General features: G+C 38.6%; 1 non-coding gene and 2 pseudogenes across 1 annotated transcript; all 3 read left to right on the top strand.

The window, feature by feature from the left end:
• Positions 1–13,089: 13,089 nt before the first annotated feature.
• On the top strand, positions 13,090–13,275 carry LOC129250939 (U2 spliceosomal RNA; annotated as a pseudogene).
• A 233-nt stretch (positions 13,276–13,508) lies between these two features.
• LOC129250931 (U2 spliceosomal RNA) lies at positions 13,509–13,706 on the top strand. The gene has a single exon (XR_008582863.1). It is a non-coding gene; the product is annotated as a U2 spliceosomal RNA (small nuclear RNA).
• Positions 13,707–14,458: 752 nt separating this feature from the next.
• Positions 14,459–14,597, top strand: LOC129250986 (U2 spliceosomal RNA; annotated as a pseudogene).
• Positions 14,598–18,003: the final 3,406 nt, after the last annotated feature.

Raw genomic sequence — 18,003 nt, 5'->3', positions numbered from 1 at the left:
TCGCTTGTTCTGCGTTGGACCTCCAAGGTTTGCCATGAGCTTACTTAACATGCCGCTTACTTTGGCAGCTCTTGTGGCAGCATGGTTTATGTTGCCCAGTAAGTTAGTCTTGTGTCTAATTGCATTCCTAGGTTCTTGACCACTCTTTTTGTCGAGTACTTGTATGTCTACTTCTAATGGGATACGTCTGTTCGTTAGAAGGATTAGCTCTGTTTTCTCTGTGGCCAGCTTTAATCCATGGTCTTCTAGCCATGTCTTAACTCGGATCATCACCTGATTTAACTTCCTTTTGGCTTCGTCAGTTTTTTGGGCGATTATTGCAGCTGCAATGTCATCTGCGTATACCACTAAATGCACATCCCCAGGCATCTCTATTCGAAGGATTTCATCGTAGCTTATATACCAAATTTCAGGTCCGAGCATTGCTGTTATTTGTTTAGTCTTGTACCCTTCTTCAATAGATTATTCGGGACCTTGAATTTTACCAATACGGTCTGTAAGCGGACGCTAATGTTGGGTCTCCCTTTCCCTTACTGACTAGTACTAGTTTTAGTTTTTTTCCATATTTCTGGAAAAATGGCATGCGTTGTACATGTTTAGCAGCAAAAGAGGATGTTCGATTGCGAAAAGTTTCAATATTTCTGCAACTATGCCATCAGGTCCTGGCCCTTTATTGCATTTCATTGCTTTTGCATCATCCATAAGCTCTTCTTCTGTGAATTGGACAGGTTCCGTTGCTTCATACTCGAGTTCTTCCCTCTCAGCACAGTGTGTTGGGAAGAGTGTGTCGACTATTTTGCTTACCACTTCATTTTCCATATCAGCAGCAGGGGATTTGGCTCCTAGCTTTTTCATAACGGTTTTGTAGCCCAACCCCCATGGGTTATTGTTTAGATCAGTGTTTCCCAACCTTTTTTAGGCCATGCCCCACCTTAACATTTCTAAAATTTTTATGCCCCCATACATAATTTTTAACCTTTAAAAAATGTTTTGTTCCCTTAAGAAATATAAATGATAAGTTTTAGGAAGGAATCACTATGAAATTGTTATCAAAACATCGTAAGTAAAATTTCAAAACGTATAATGAAAAACTGAAATTCAAAATACTTTTAATATTGATTTTTTTATATTCATTTCGTGCGATCCTTGCGCTTGATGCTTGCTGCACAGAGATTTTATTATATTAGGTTCCAATTTACTTAGCTTTAATCTGAACTCTCCACGTTGTGTTATATCAAGTCGATTTCTTTTTTTTATCAGTAAATCATTTACAGCACTAAATCCACATTCAGCTAAATATGAAGATGGAAACGGTAGTAAAATTTTTCTTGCACATTTGGTTGCATTTGGGTATTTAGTTCCAGTTCCTTCACAAAGTCATGCCATCGCTCCTTTTATATTAAATAAAGTTTTTACGGATTCATCATTTTGCAATTCTGCGAGTTCTTCTTGATACTGCATATTTGATGTATCAGACAAATCCACTAATATTGGCTGCATCATCCATGTTGGGAAATCAATTTGTTTTAAATCAGAAAATCTTTCTTTTAAATCAGCGGATAGAATATTCAAATGATTGACAATAACAAGTAAAGCGGTATCAGTTACTTCACATTTTTGGAGCCAATGAAATTGTTCAAAGTTTTTGTTGTTAATGTGTTTCTGATATAACTCTATATTGGTAATGAAACCAAATATCTTTGTTTTTGCATCGACAAGTGTTTTATTTGGTCCTTGAAGTTGCTTATTTAATGTACTTAGTTTTTCAAAGATATCAGCTAAATAACTTCCAAATGCTTTACCATCGATTGTTAACAGATACTTCATTTCAGGTTTGTCGCTTGAAAAATCACTAAGAGTGTCAACAGTTGCATAAATCTTTTCAAGCAGTTGCTTTTGGATAGCCATCTTACTTCAGTATGAAGTAAAAGTCTCACATGGTCTTCATTTTGTTGTTCACAAAATAACTTGAAAAGACGTTCACATTTGGCACTAGCTTTAATAGCATTAACACACTTTATTACTGTATGTAGTACTTCATTTAGAACAGGCGAGATATTTTTAGCTACCAAGTTTTCCTTATGAATAACACAATGTACAATAATCATTTCTGGATTCGCATCTTTCATCAATTTTAAGCAGCCATTTTTCTTGCCCATCATATTAGGGGCGCCATCTGCAGCACAAGATGTTATATTTTTCATTGGTATATCATTGATATCTAAGTAGTTTTTTAACTTATTATATATATCTTTGGAGGTAGTGGTGCTTTCTAATCTTTTACAGAACAACATTTCTTCAGTAAAATGCCCTTCATCAATATATCTTACATAGGTTATCAATACTGCCTCACTATCTCTCAAAGTTGATTCATCCATTTGTACTGAGAAATTTCTTGTTTTCAGCTTTTCAATAAGTTGTTTTTCAATATCTTCACTCATTTCGTCTATTCTTCTGCTAACAGTATTGTTACTGAGTGGCATAGCTTTTACATCTTTGTCATCTTTTTCCATTTCCGTTTTAAGAAATGCTGATATTGACGGTTTTATCAAATTCTCTCCTATAGTGTGATTTTTTCCAGTTTTAGCGATTAATAAAGAAATTTGATAACTAGCCTCAGAAAGACGATTATTTGTTAAAGAACGAGCAGTAAATAGAGACTGTAATGTTGTTCTTTTTTCAAACTTTTCTTTTAAAGTTTTAAAGTAACTCAAATCTGAATTTATATGAGCATTATGTTTCGCCTTCAAATGCGCCTCAAGACGACCTCGTTTCATTGATTCGTTGGTCAAGCATTGCTGGCATAAAAGACAAAACGGCATCCGCTCATCGTGAACAGCGGGTATGAACCCAAATTTTATATATTCCTCCGAATATTGACGAGTTTTTTTCTTGTTTGTTCCACTCATTTTATTATGGGCTAAAAAAATCAATTAAAAAACAATATAATAAAATATGTGTTAAAATTAATTCAATATGACAGAGTAAACGTATGACGCAAAGAAACATATTTATTTAAATGTATATAATACGATTACCGACATTTTTTTCACTTGACAAAAATTTCTGGAAAGTTAAATGCTTCTAAAATTAAAATAAATATAAATAAAATCAAATACTTACCAATTATATCTGTTTAAGCAAAAATATACAACGTGATCACTTCGAAGCTGTACAAGCAATGAATTTTATTGAGCGTCTCATTTTAAGTACAAAGGAAAATAACTGTTTAAAGCTAACTGTGCATAAATACCATATGTATGTATGTACATCATGAAGTAAATAACAGATGCGTACGAAGAAATAATACCAATACATAGTAGATATGTTATAGTACATAGGAAGTTGCTATAAATTAAGGTGGTGCCAGATTGGACGAATTCTAAACAATATCTATACAATATTGTTGTTGGTGGGTGTTAAAATAACAATAACTAAATAATAATTATATAATTTTATTTAGAATATAACAACTTAAATACTTTTATATATTGAAAACTGGTTGCGTATCTTGAGCGAACGATGTCGACTATATTACTGATCGTGTTATGATGCGCATTGCGCAGTCATGAGTTATGTATGCATGTGAGTAATACGACATAAGCGTAACTGCTACAATATATTATATCTAAATATATTTGTTAAATCAACGATTACTTGACGGATACTTATTTCAAATTAATACCAACTGAATGATGTGAAACACTTCAGAAGTTGAGTTGGGCCAATTAGGTGCGAACAACGCCGTTGTTTAGCGAGTTTTAAAACGTCCGGGGTTCCCCGCGACAGGTGGCGCACTCCACGGTGAATCCCCGACGAAGTTTACTTGACGAGTCTAATTACCCAGTTGATATTTTGGTAACGTCAAACGAAATTATACCTAATAATTATTTACAGCATTTTTTTAAGAATTTGCCTTTTTTGTTAAATTTGTCACCGATATTTAGCATTGCATTTAAATAACCCAAAGCGAAAGGGTTAAAGTCGTGTCGAGTCCATTTTAAAATTGCCCCCCTTAACTATCAAATTGATCCCTGTGGGGCGTGGGCCCCACGTTGGGAAACACTGGTTTAGATCGTTTCGTAGGTCTTCCAATTTGTCTTTTTGGCTTTGGCTTATAAATAGCTTTCCTGAATTATTTTCTGCTCTTTTTGTATTTTTCGGACTCCGTCATCGCCGGGCCCAATCTTCTGGCTCTAGTGTACTTTCTACGCTTATGGATGCGCATATCTCTATGTTCTGCTATCTCATGTGTCCACTAGTATACAGCATTTCTTTTTTTGTTCTTATCTATTTAGGCATAGATGCGTTGCAACCTATAGTAATGCATTGCATTGTTGTCTTGACTAGTGTTTTTTCTGTACTATTTGTACAGATCGTCGTTGTATTTTCGTCAATAGTTGCAAGGAGCGTCGCTGGGTTTAGCTTGTTTATGTTCCATTTGCGGGTACATTTATTTCGAACTTCAAGCACTCGTTGGTTTTCCATTGTAATCTTACAGGACTCTTCAGTCGTCAGTAAAGGTGCCTATGCTTTGCGATACTAGGGTTATGTCGGGTGTTGTGCCTTCGCAACCTGGATTTCGGTACGTAGTCGTTCCTGTGTTGAGCACCACTAAACCTAGTCAGGCTGCCATGCCCAGCACTCGTCTACCTCTTGAGTTCGTTTTCGACGAGCCCCATTTGGTTGCTTTTGGTTTGGGTATCCCACTATTACTAATCGTCCCTCTAAACTAAAGGCTTTGTCTTCAATATTTTCCAGTTTCCGGGTGAATTCATCTATATTGTCCTTCGGTGTAAGATAACAGCTTATCATTGTGAATTGGCTGTTTTGAACGTAGACGAAACCATCGCCTGATCCTTTCGCACTTATTACGAAATTTGTGCTCTAGGCAGCCAGATGGCGGCAGTTCCCGACTCGTCTTCGATCCAAGCTTTCTCGGATTGCGCATATTGTTCGCTTATCAATACTGCTTGAACTCCTTTTTCTAAGACCATCTGCTCCATTAGCAGGTCTGCATTTTTACTCCTGTGCATGTTAGCTTGAAGTATAATCATATCTTATCTTACCTTGACATGTTCTTTTGTCATCGGGCATTTGCCCGAGCCTGGCATATGCTTTGTTTCGCTGCGATTTGCATCAGTACATAGGCAGCATTTGCCTCTTTGGTGCACTCTTTCATTTTGTGCTCAGTTTCTCCACATCGGATGCATATACCTTTTCCGCTTCTGTCTGGTCCTTTGTAGTTTGATTGAAGGTGTCCGACACCGAAGCACCGATTGCACCGCTTCAGAGATGTGTTAGCTCTCATCCTTGCACTAACCCATCCGATTTTGATAGGTACTATTTTGCTTGAGCAGTTTTTCTGCACTTTCAATAGCGAGAGTAACATAAGCCCGTACTTGTTGTCGTTGATTAGGTTTTGTGATCCTAACATCGATATTTTTATAAGTGCCAGCTAGCATTTTTCTCACAGCGTCTTCAACTTCCTTCTTCTCCGTGACGGCATCCAAGTCTCTGATCTCTACAGTTGAAGTTGGTCTGAGGGTTGTAATGGGACCGACCGATTTTACAGTTTGTTTTAAAAAATTAGCGTTAACTGTTTTCCCCAATTTTGGTTGTTCTTTTGCCTTTCACCGTTGTGGTTTCGTCTGCCATGGTCTTTTATCGGATGTTTTTGAGGATTTCAGCATAACTGTTGCCCTCTACCGGCTTTACCAACACAGCCTCCGATTTTGGTTTTGGTATTCGTTCATTCTTCTTTTGGTTTGCTTTAGCCTTCCTTGCTCCATCGTTCTATGCTCCATCACTTCCTTTTGGCACGGTATTGGGCCTAGATTTTTGCCAACTCACCACTTGCCATTTCTCAGGCTCTCGAACTCTTGGTTCTTCGAAGAGTCGGGTGCGGCAGGACTTGGTGCATTCCGTTTTGCGGTTAAAGGAGTACTCTCCTGGACAACACCAGTTTTTCGAGCTGTTGCGGGGGTGTCACCTCCGAATCCTTTCGTTGATGTGTCCGGCAAGAGACGACCTTTACCGGCTTTCTCAGCTCGAATCCAACCTCTTCTGCAGTTTTTCATGACGTCGAATAGTTCGTCAGGCTCTGAGACTCGGGTCTTTATTTCCGTGGAAGTATTCCTACTCTTCAATATAACTGCTTTAATCTTTCTAAGCACTCTCAAACCTTTCTCTTTGGCTTCCTCTTCTCCAGCTCACATTTTGAGAATAAACTCTTGTCACGGAAATGTAGTTTTTTCCTGTTCTGTGTTTGCGTCCTTTGCAGTAACAGGTGTATGTGCCAGCGCATTGGGCGCATTTGCAGTATTTATTTTATATTAACCTCTTTTGACGATTGATTTTCCTATAGTTGGCAATGTTCCACTCGTAAGCAATGTTTCACTCGTAGCACTCGAGGTTTCCTTACGAAAGGGCACTGCTCTATATCTCCATCAGTAATGGCCTTCTGCTGTTTTTCTTCGTTTTGATTTTTTCCATTCTTTTTTATTTAACCAGTGCATCGTGAGCAGGGGGGTGGGCCGAAATAGTCACCAGCGGGTGCACCCTCGGAGGCAATGCTCCTACCCCAGTTCCCTGAGGCCTGACCTACGCTTTACCGATCCCGGAAAACACGGACCGACCGGCGCTCGCGCGGAGCTACGAAAGCGACTACTCTTTCGCCCAATGAACACTTCCTGACCAGGGTCCAAGGCGGCTGGTTACTGATATACAACGAAGCCAACACATCGGCAGAGCGAACTCACATCACCTTTTGAGGTCGCAAATGGAAAGCCATAACGACCTATCCAGGGACTCCCAGTGCATCCCGTTGCATACCGGTCATGCTTTTTACATACAGTCGCACCTAACACGGTGAACAGACACTGACCAACACACCACCAAATATGGGAACAGACATGTGCTGGATTTTGTGTCTTAACTTTCTCACTAACTCTTACAAAGTCGCTGAAATGAGGGTCATCTTGACTAGGGTCCGCGGGGTCGTCGTACTCGTCCCCTCCTTGTGAGAGGTGCCCTTGCGTGGATTTTAAATAGCATAGAGTCACTTAATATGCAACCCGCGATTTATCTATGGATGAGGTAGCTATTAGCTAGCAGGAAGATAAGAGCGGAATGGAACGATACGAGCGTCACCAAATATGCATGCAGAGGCAGTCCGCAAGGTGGGCGACTATCGCCACTATTATGGTTAGGTTAGGTTAGGTTATGGTGGTAGTCGGTCTGCACGACCAACTCACTTAGACCTTACAGGTCCGTTGTGATACCACTGTGCTACACGGGAACCTCATTTATCTTCCTTCGTGGAACCATTTCGTGGCTCTTATGAAGCGTAGTATTGATGCCAACCCCACGCCAGACAGTTCTGTAGGAGAATTAAAAAAGTATTTACCTAGACAACCTGCTCTGATTTTAGCTAGAGCTGGACAGTTGCAAAGGAGGTGCTCAACTGTTTCTTCCTCTTCCTCATCTCTGTAACTTCTGCAGTATTCATGGGAGAAAACTCCTAGTCTCGAGAAATGCCTGCCAAATAGCCAGTGACCGGTTAAACAAGCCACGACCTTCGAGATATTGTCTCTTGAGAGACTAAGCAATTCCTTTGTTCTTTTCTTGTTTATTTGCGGCCATAGAAGCCTAGCTGTTAGACACGTATCTTCATTTCTCCATGACCATGGATAAAGTGGTTTTTTATTATTAGTTTACTCGTGGCCATGGGTATTCCAATGGTACTTTTATCACTCAGCAGTTGGAGAGCGGTACCCTTTCTGGCTGGCTCATCTGCTTTACAGTTTCCCTCAATATCTCTATGTCCCGGAACCCAAATAAGGCTGACCTTGAATACGTCACTAATATCATTTAGAGCTGCCCGGCATTCCTGTGCAACCTTCGATCTTAGTAAAGCCGCATTCATTGATTTGATGGCCGCCTGGCTATCCGAGAATATATTTATAATCGTTTTTGTTACGGCGTGCGTATTTAGGTATGTAGCCACTTCTTTTATAGCTAGTACCTCTGCCTGATAGACGCTGCAGTAGTCTGGTAGTCGAAGGGATAGTTCCAGTCCTAATTCCTTCGAGAAAACTCCGTAGCCAACCTTATCGTCTAGCTTGGAGCCGTCTGTATAAAAGTTTAATTCCCCCCTTCTCCATGGCCTTCTTGTATGCCACTCCCTTCTTGACGGTATGCTCGTCTTGAAGAGTCTTTCAAAGGTGAGTCTAGGGATAGAGTAGTCTATTTCTTGTTTATGACTATTCAGAGAGTGCAAAATGGAAGCGTGGCCAAAGCACCGGTCTTTCCATAGCGCCATACTTTTTAGTCTGAGCGCCGAGGCGGCGGCCACGTGTTTTCCTACCAGATTTAGGGCAGGTAAGTTGATTAGCACTTCCAGCGCTTTGTTTGGAGTAGTCCTTAAGGCGCCAGAGATGCATAAAAAGGCTGTTCTTTGGGCCTTACTCATGATTTTAGCGTAAGTCGCCTTTTGAACAGATGGCCACCATACAAGTACTCCGTACATTAAGATTGGCCTAACTACCGAAGTATAGAGCCAGTGCGTAATACGGGGTGTTAGTCCCCATTTGATACCGACCGCTTTTTTGCAAGTGTATAATGCAACGTTGGCCTTCTTTACTCTTTCCTCAATATTAGATTTCCACGTGAGTTTCCTGTCTAATATGAGTCCTAGGTACTTGACATTCTCTTTCAAAGGAATCTCCACACCCTTAAAAATTAGCGGGGAGATTATAGGGAGCCTATGTTTTTTTGTAAAGAGAATTATTTGAGTTTTTGAGGGGTTTATATCGAGTCCCCTGTTCTCAGTCCAGCTTCAAAGTGTGGCCATGTTAGAGCGCAGAATATCCATAAGGGTATTAGGATATTTGCCTTTAACGGCGATTGCTACGTCACACAGTGGTGCCACAGCGGCCAAAAATACAAGGAGTCATTATAGAACTTTGAAAATTTGCAGAAATCACTTTCAAGACATTTTAAACTTCTAGTTAAAAAATCAAAAAAATCCGCCCACTTTTACGCCTACCTCCCACACAACCTTAACAATAAAGTAGCCATAACTTCCATAAAATTAAAAAAAAAATAACAAAATTTTGTATACTTGTATTTTGTGTAATTCCTAATATTGGGTAATAATTTTGTAAAAATCTGCCCTCTTTTACGACCACCTCCCATACAATACTAACTTAAAAAATGCTCTAACTGGCATACAATTTTAGGTCAAACTTTAAAATTTGGTACATTTACGTTTTAAAAAGTTTTCAATATTTGGTGTGAATTTCAAATTATTTCTATTGGGAGGTTGAATTAGTTTTAAAGGTGACACACAGATGGCGCTATTTATCACTTTATCGCGTTGGCAATACTGAATATATATTCATGACAAAGCCTCATCCCTAGGCTTTGCTTATCAGTATCTGTCACTTCGCTGAAGTATAAACAACGCAGTGTTTTCGTGCTCCGAGTATGTCAACTTTCGTGCCGTCGAAACGCAATTTGCGGGAAGCTTTGCTTTTGCCGTGAATTGCTGCAGGAGGCCTACCCAGACCATACTCCGTCGATTTCAACATGTGAGTACGGGTTTCGACGATTCAAAAGTGGTGATTTTCACACCGAAGACAAGGAGCGTCTTGGCCAGCCCAAAAAGTTCGAGGATGCGGAATTGGAGGAATTGGTAAACGAGGACTCGTGCCAAACCCAAGAAGAGCTTGCTGAATCATTGGGCGTTGATAAATCAACCGTTTACAAGCGTCTAAAAGCGATGGGAATGATCCAAAAGCAAGGGCATTGGGTCCCGTACGAGTTGAAGCTGCGCGACGTCGAACGGCGATTTTTTACGTGCGAATTGCTGATCGAGCGACAAAATCGGAAGGATTTTTTGCATCGGGTGGTGACTGGCGACGAAAAATGGATCCACTACGATAACCCAAAACGCAAAAAATCATGGGGTTTGCCCGGCCACGCATCAACGTCGACGGCCAAGCAGAATATTCACGGCAAGAAAATCATGCTCTGCATTTGGTAGGATCAGGTCGGCGTCGTATATTTTGAGCTGCTCCAACCGGGCGAAACAATTACGGGGGATCGTTACCGACTGCAATTGATGCGTTTAAGCCGGGCATTGAAAGAAAAACGGCCGGAAACGGTAAAAAGGCACGACAAGGTTATTTTGCAACATGACAACGCTCGGCCGCATGTTGCTCAACCTGTCAAAAAATACCTTGGAACGCTTGGCTGGGAAGTGTTACCCCACCCGCCGTATAGTCCAGACATAGCTCCCTCCGATTATCATTTGTTCCGGCATATGAGTCTCGATTTGGCGGACCAGCGGTTCTCCTCGTACGAGGCTACCAAAATATGGGTTGAGTCATGGATAGCCAAGCAGCGGCCAGAATTTTGGAGAAACGGCGTCCGGAAATTGCCCGAAAGATGGGCGAAAGTTGTAGCTAGCGATGGCCAATACTTCGAATAAAATATTTTGTACCGTTTTTTCACAATAAAGCCCCAAATCTTCGAAAAAAACCTTTAAAACTAATTCAACCTCCCAATACTATTTTGACGTCTACTTTTCATAGCACTGCAATAAAAATTTTTTTTTTTTTCAATCTTTTAATAAATTTTTTACATCATCATGGTATTCCAATTTCTTTAACTGCAATTTTGTTCTAAATGAATTAATATATGGATCAGATGATATTTGAAGATGATGCATCACATCTTCATTCGTAGAAATGCGGGAGCTTTTACGCGAATGAAATTGCCGACAGTTTCTGTAATTCTTATTCATGGCTTCTTGAGCTTCTTCAGATAACATTCCTGTAAAACAAAATATTAATAGTTGTGATTAAATATAAACATTTATCAAACAATAATATAGCAAGAAAAAATAGCTATAGGCAATATAGCCTCAGATACAATTTTACTGCCATGAATCAAAACTTTATGTACAGTAATGGGCATATAGTTAATACCACGCATAAAGTTCTACATATAATTTTGCAGTGTCCATGCAATAGACGTGGAACTTGTTGGTATCTATAGGTTTCCTACTATTTATGGTATTTAAAATAATTTTAAATCGGTGAATTAAATTTTTATTAACACCAGTTATGTCAGCCGTTGTTTCTTTATTTTCAAAAAATCTTCGAGAAACATTTCCATCATTGGTTATACCCATACCCTGCTTAACAATATCAACTTTTAATCCCAGTACTGATCTAAAATTTCTTTGAATTTCTTTTTTAGTTTCTTCCTTCTGTTCTTTTGTATGTTCATTTGTCCTCCATGCTGCAAAATTTTTATTATAAATTTAATTCTCGCATGAAGCGGAGAAATTCCAATTCGTTCATTTCAGTGGGCTTTGCTCCACATATAAAACAAACTGCCATAGAGGAACTTTTACTAACAGTTGTAGCAACTTTCCCATCTATCATCGTCATCGCTAAACTATGTGATATTGTAAATTTCCTATTAAACACCTCAATTTCAGAATTTTTCAAATTTTGAATTTCATTATTCATTCTATTTACTTCGCTATTTATAACATTTGCGGTTTCTTTTACAAATTCAAATTTGATAGGCCTGCAAGTCTAGTTGAAGATGGATCTGAATTACTCCAACACGTATATAAATCATTTTGACAGTCAATTAATGTCAATGGCACTAGAGACGTTAAAAACATATTTTTATCTGATAAATTTTCATCAGAGAATCGTTGATGGTATTCGCTGTGCCCAGATGACCCATCACAGCCCCATTTGCTTAATAAACGCAACTGATGTGGAAACTCTTCAACCTCACATTGCGATTTAGATTTAAAAATTCTTGAAACTGTGTGATCAAGTAATTGTTGTAATCCAACACTACTGCAATTTTCCTCAACCGTAATATTAGCAGGATAACATTGCTTTTTAACTGCCAAAATTTGTTCATAATTTGGAAAAATATCGCTTCTTAAAATTTCATACTGGTGCTTGATAATGCAGCATCGATTATGAGGCTAAGTGCTTTTTCAGGTGTAAACGATTTAAAATTTTCTTCTTTATTATATCTTTTAGCTGCAGACACTATCAGCTCTTCAGAATAATTTTCACAAATTTGTTTTATTTTAGTCCTCTTAGTTCTCTCATGACTTTCTTCAAATGAAATACAAGGTCTTCCACGTTTGGCTGAAAGCGAAGTACTTGGCTGCTCAATATTCAAAACGTTTTTATTTATCGTATAAAGCCGTGAAAGCCATTGTTTATTATCAATTAAAAACCTGGATTTAATGCGCGCACTTTTGTTCCACTTTAATTTAAATTTTGGATAGAAATATTTTATTAAAAATTTGCGAAAATTAATTATATTTGTCTCAGACAAATTATAATTTGCTGATATGATACCAACAACAACGTCAATATCTTTATCCCTATCGAACAATAGTTCAACAATCGCATTATAACGAATATTAGATTTATCCATAACTTTAATAAATTTCTAAACACTTTATATTAAACTTGCATTAACTGTCACTGTCACAAAGATAATAATGCAAGCATATTTATATTTTAATCCATAACGGACAATTGACGATTCACCGCCAACTCATTAAGAACTCACTTCTGTGTACTCTCCCATCACTCGCTTTGGCGACAAGACTCGCTCCGACTATTGCACGTAAACATATGCATAGCGCGCAGTGTGAATTTCGCGCATGGTTGTTTGTGGTTTTTGTTGTGTATAAATCGCTGTGCTAAGCTGTGCTATGTCTTATTGAAGTGAAAACTTCTTTAGAATCGTTGGGAGTGATTTGAGGAAAAGTGAAACGAAAAAGCGACCCTCTTGGCTACGAAGCGTTATATTATATGTTGATATAAACGTAGCGACGAACTAAATAAAAATAACTTTTATTTTTTCTTGTGATCCGAACCAAGGATTTTGGATCGGAAGCTCACATTGCTAGTCGCTCGGCTACCCCGCCATGCTGTCATCGCTGGCCTAAAAGTTATTTAGTTACGAAGCGTTATATTATATGTTGATATAAATAATTTTTGTGAGCGTGTAATTCTCAAAAGGTTTATTAGAAAATCTATTGAAGTAGGTAGTGTGGTATCTGTTCGTATCAGCTTAACATCTGATAGATCCTCCGTCAGAGGACAACAAATGTTAAACTGATTTTTGGAAATGGGCGGAGTGTTTTAAGGGCTTGCTCCACCTCTGCCACGGGTTGACCCGGTATTGCAGTACCGCCGGGATTTCGGCCTTGAATAAATACAAGAAGAAATATACTAATACATTTAGCTTTGGTGGGAAGAGCCATAAATTTTTATATGAATACATGTAGACGAAAATGGAATTTGTTTTTTTTTTTGAAATTTGCATTGTAGGACATTTCTGATTATTTATTGAAAACAGTTTTTTGGTTTAGATACTGAAAGTCAGTTTAAGTGAATCGGTATAAATATTTCGTACATTAATTTTTATGAGCGTGTAATTCTCAAAAGGTTTATTAGAAAATCTATTGAACTAGGTAGTGTGGTATCTGTTCTCTTATCAGCTTAACATCTGATAGATCCTCCGTCGGAGGACAACAAATGTTAAACTAATTTTTGGAAATGGGCGGAGTGTTTTAAGGGCTTGCTCCACCTCTGCCACGGGTTGACCCGGTATTACAGTACCGCCGGGATTTCGGCCTTGAATAAATACAAGAAGAAATATACTAATACATTTAGCTTTGGTGGGAAGAGCCATAAATTTTTATATGAATACATGTAGACGAAAATGGAATTTTTTTTTGAAGTGAAATTTGCATTGTAGGACATTTTTGATTATTTATTGAAAACGGTTTTTTTTTATTAAAATTGATTATAGAAGAAAATTGATTGATTGAAAATTGAATTTTTTCCAAGGTGAATTCATACACTAAGCTAAGTAAAACGTTTCGTAATTCAATTTTGTGTTGACAACCAAATGTACACGGCGGAAGAAAAAAATAGCAAATCAGCTGTGTTATTGCTACCACCTTCAAAAGATTCGCCTTGATTTTTCATATAAAAATTATACATACATCACTTGTGACAACTGTACCCAGTCGGTCGACAGAGTGTGAATCATCTTTACATTCTGCAAGAATACCCCAACCTGCGCAGCGCACAGTAAAATCGACACAAAGCTGAGCGCAGAGCACAATCGTACAAACACACTAACGTACATACATACATATATACGCTCGAATACATTTTCTTACTGTGCTCAGCCAAGGCTGGTAGTCATGCACTGTGGCGATATGAACGCACAAATGCACATACACAGGCACGAACATGAAATCAAACAGCTCGCCGTGTTTAAGTTTTTCGGTATAAATATTTCGTACATTAATTTTTGTGAGCGTGTAATTCTCAAAAGGTTTATTAGAAAATGTAATGACAAGGTAGTTTGTTGGTTGTGTATGGTTATCGCTTCTCGGCCTTATGGCTAAGATCAAAGTGTTAAACTAATTTTTGGAAATGGGCGGAGTGCTTTAGGGGCTTTCTCCACCTCTGCCACGGGTTGGCCCGGTATTGCAGTACCGCCGGGATTTCGGCCTTGAATAAATACAAGAAGAAATATACAAATACATTTAGCTTTGGTGGGAAGAGACATAAATTTTTATATGAATACAAGTAGACGAAAATGGAAGAAATTTGTAAGTCTGTTTCTTCGGTCCGTTTGGGTATTTTTTTTTTGACAACATCGAAACCAAAGCATTTGTATCATATTTTAGCTATCATAAGCCACTCGTATCATTTGTTGAAATTGAAAACATTGAGGATGAATAATAATAAAATGAAGAAAATAAAATATGAACTTTATAGCAATATTATAATGAACCTATAATTATCCCGCTCCTAATGCTGCTTTCGTCTCATTCTCTCTCAGTTTGTTTTACGGAAGGTTTCACTTCTATCGCGTCTAACCGTTAGACACGTATTTTTTTTCTTCAACTTTTAGCTGAATTTTCAAGCCTTAATTTGATATAAGTCTTAATGCGGTGCTCAGCGGTGCAATATATTTTCTAGTCCTTTGAAAATGATAAATGTTCATTTTTTTGGGCTGTATATATGCTACATGCAACTTTTTCCATTTTTTAGGAATTTATTTTTTTTGTCATTTTTTAATAAAGAAAAATGGTTCTTACGAATTGCATTTTTAGAAATGTTGTGTGGTGTTTCATATGTAAATAACAAGCATTCAAATATAGCACTTTGAACTCCCATATTTCAAGTATGTTGTCATACCTTAACTTTGACATACTGTGTACAGAAAAATAATAAAGATTATGGTCTAAAATTGTAAAACAACAATTCTTAATTAGTTGTTAATAAATTTTGAAAATTTTATGCAAATCGAACGATGTGAAAAAAATTGATTTATGGCCGCAGTCTACATGAAAAGTTCCCACTGTGCGTCGGTTCGAATCTCGGTGAAAACACCAAATTAAGAAAATCATTTTTCTAATAGCGGTCGCCCTTCGGCAGGCAATGGCAAACCTCCGAGTGTGTTTCCGCCATGAAAAAGCTCCTCATAAAAATATCTGCCGTTCGGATTCGGCTTGAAACTGTAGGTCCCTCCATTTGTGGAACAACATCAAGACGCACACCACGAATACGAGGAGGAGCACGGCCAAACACCCAAAAAAAGGGTGTACGCGCCAATTATATATATATAGCCTCAATTGTTCGCTGCTTATTTTCGTTTTCGTTGGTTCTGGTCAAGTTTCAGCTGTAATAACTATATTTGATTATTTATCGCTTTCGTTTTTGTGCTGATAACCTTTCAGAACCGTTTTTGTTTTACAAAAGCCACAGGCTAAAGCAGCAAACTTCAATCTCAAAACATGAGTACACCAAAGTCGGCTATTTCAACTCTCTCTCCAAGTAGGGATATGATGGACTTAAAGTCTTTAAAGCGCCAGAGAAATGTTGCAGAAAACAGCATAGATCGCTTAAAAACGGGTCTCCTTGAAAATACCATGTCGCTAGATCTAATTGAATTGACGAAGAAGACATAGCCCGTGGAGAGTTAGAAGACTTAATTGTTAAGACAAAGTCCATTATGGCGAGAAATAAATCGCCAATTGCCGAAGAATCTTTCATTTCCTCTCACAGCTCGCAACTACCACAGGTGGCGACATACCTAAATTCAAAAGAGAATATTCCGAAATTAAAAACTTTATGAGTCTGTTTGAGAGTTTCGTGCACAATGATGCCACAATCCCGGATATTGTGCCTTAGGCACAGTGAAGTCCTTCCAAATGTCGGAAGAAAATTATTCAAAGGCGTTGGCAAGTTTGAGAAAGGTTTATGACAATAAATGCCTGATATTTTTTAATACAGTGTCGAATATTTTTGAACTGTAAAAAATCCAAAGGCCTTCTGCGTCGCCTTTGCGACCAATGATTGATAAAGTGTCTGCAATTGCGATTCCCTTTTATAGCTGGGTGACGATTGATCCCACTATTCGGTTAAAGTAGGGGGAGAAAATTGCCTATGATAAGCTGCCGCTTTGGGCTGAGTGTGAAGCTATGCTAAATAAGATATACTAGCATTTATCAGCTGAAGAGGCTTCCTCATCCCAACAAAGGCCAAACAATACACGGCAGAAAACAAAAAATCAACAGTTGCAACACTCAAAGACAACATTTATTGCGACAAATTCTAAACTGCCGATTTGCCTTCACTGTGGTTCTAAGGACCATTATTTAATAGCTTGCCCAAAATTCCAAGGGCTTACTGCACTTAAAAGATTTGAATTTGCAAAATCTATTTCCACGCGCATAAATTTGCATGCGCAAGGGACATACGGTCTCAAAGTGCAAAGCAGATCGCTGTGGTGTGAGCAACGTGGTGTGGCATCAATATCCGCTCTCCTTTGAGGCTGAGCTGCAACCTTCGACGTCACAGGCCATGCATATTAGCTGCGTGCCTGATCCAGTCATGTTAGCTTCAGTCGTAGTTAATGTAAAGGCCAGCTCAGGTGTATACGTGGTGCAAGCGCCAGCTCTACTTGACTCAGGGTCTCTAGTCAATTTTATGACCGAAGAGCCTGTTCAGATATTGCGAATCCGAAAAGAAAAAAATCGCTCGAAATATAGTTGGAATTGATAATTCAAATAAAAGGGTCAAGGGCAAAATAAAAACATATATTAATTCGAGGATCAACAATTTTGAGTTTTCGGCGGACTTTTGTGTAATGCGTTCGATATCAGCCAATCACCCAGATCGGACGGTTAACACACAAACAAATAATAGCACCAGTGCCCAAGCAAGTAGCACATTATGTCGATTTAAAGAAAGCGTTGATATCATTCATGCTACGATCCGAAAAGTCTTAGAATTAGAAGAAATACCTGCACAAGTAAATTCCACACGGCTGACTCCAGAGCAGACTAATGTGAGAATTTTCTTTCGAAAACCACACAGGTTTTACCATGTGGAAGGATTCAAGTCAGACTGAAGTCAAGGCTTTTCCGACGCTTCAATATAAGCGTATGGCTGCTACGTATATATACGTAGCCAATCCGCTAGTGGTATGAAATGCACGCTGCTTACTTCAAAGTCTAGAGTAGCTCCACTGAAGACTAAATCTCTTCCGCGTGTAGAGCTCTCGGCAAATCCTGGTCAAGAATTTCACCAATGCTGAGTCGGCCAATAGAACAAACAATTTTCTGGACAGACTCCGAAATAGTTCTGCATTGGATTAAAACGCATCCATCGTCGTTGCAAACTTTCGTCACAAATAGAGTGTCCGAAATCCAAGAATGGAATATATCGTGGCGTCATGTGCCCACAAAACAAAATCCAGCGGATCAAGTGTCTCGGGGTTGTAACGTTGACGAATTGGGTAATTCAATATGGTTAAGTGGTCCACAGCTCCTCCTAGAAGACCCTGCTACATGGCCACAAACTCTCAACTTCAGTATCTCTTCACAAAAAGAAGCACTCGAGAAGAAGAAGAACG

This window comes from Anastrepha obliqua, chromosome 6 (assembly GCF_027943255.1).
Source record: "Anastrepha obliqua isolate idAnaObli1 chromosome 6, idAnaObli1_1.0, whole genome shotgun sequence".
NCBI classification, from domain to species: Eukaryota; Metazoa; Arthropoda; class Insecta; order Diptera; family Tephritidae; genus Anastrepha; species Anastrepha obliqua.
The sequence above is the reverse complement of the archived record's forward strand: the minus strand, read 5'-3'. Positions and strand labels throughout refer to the sequence as shown.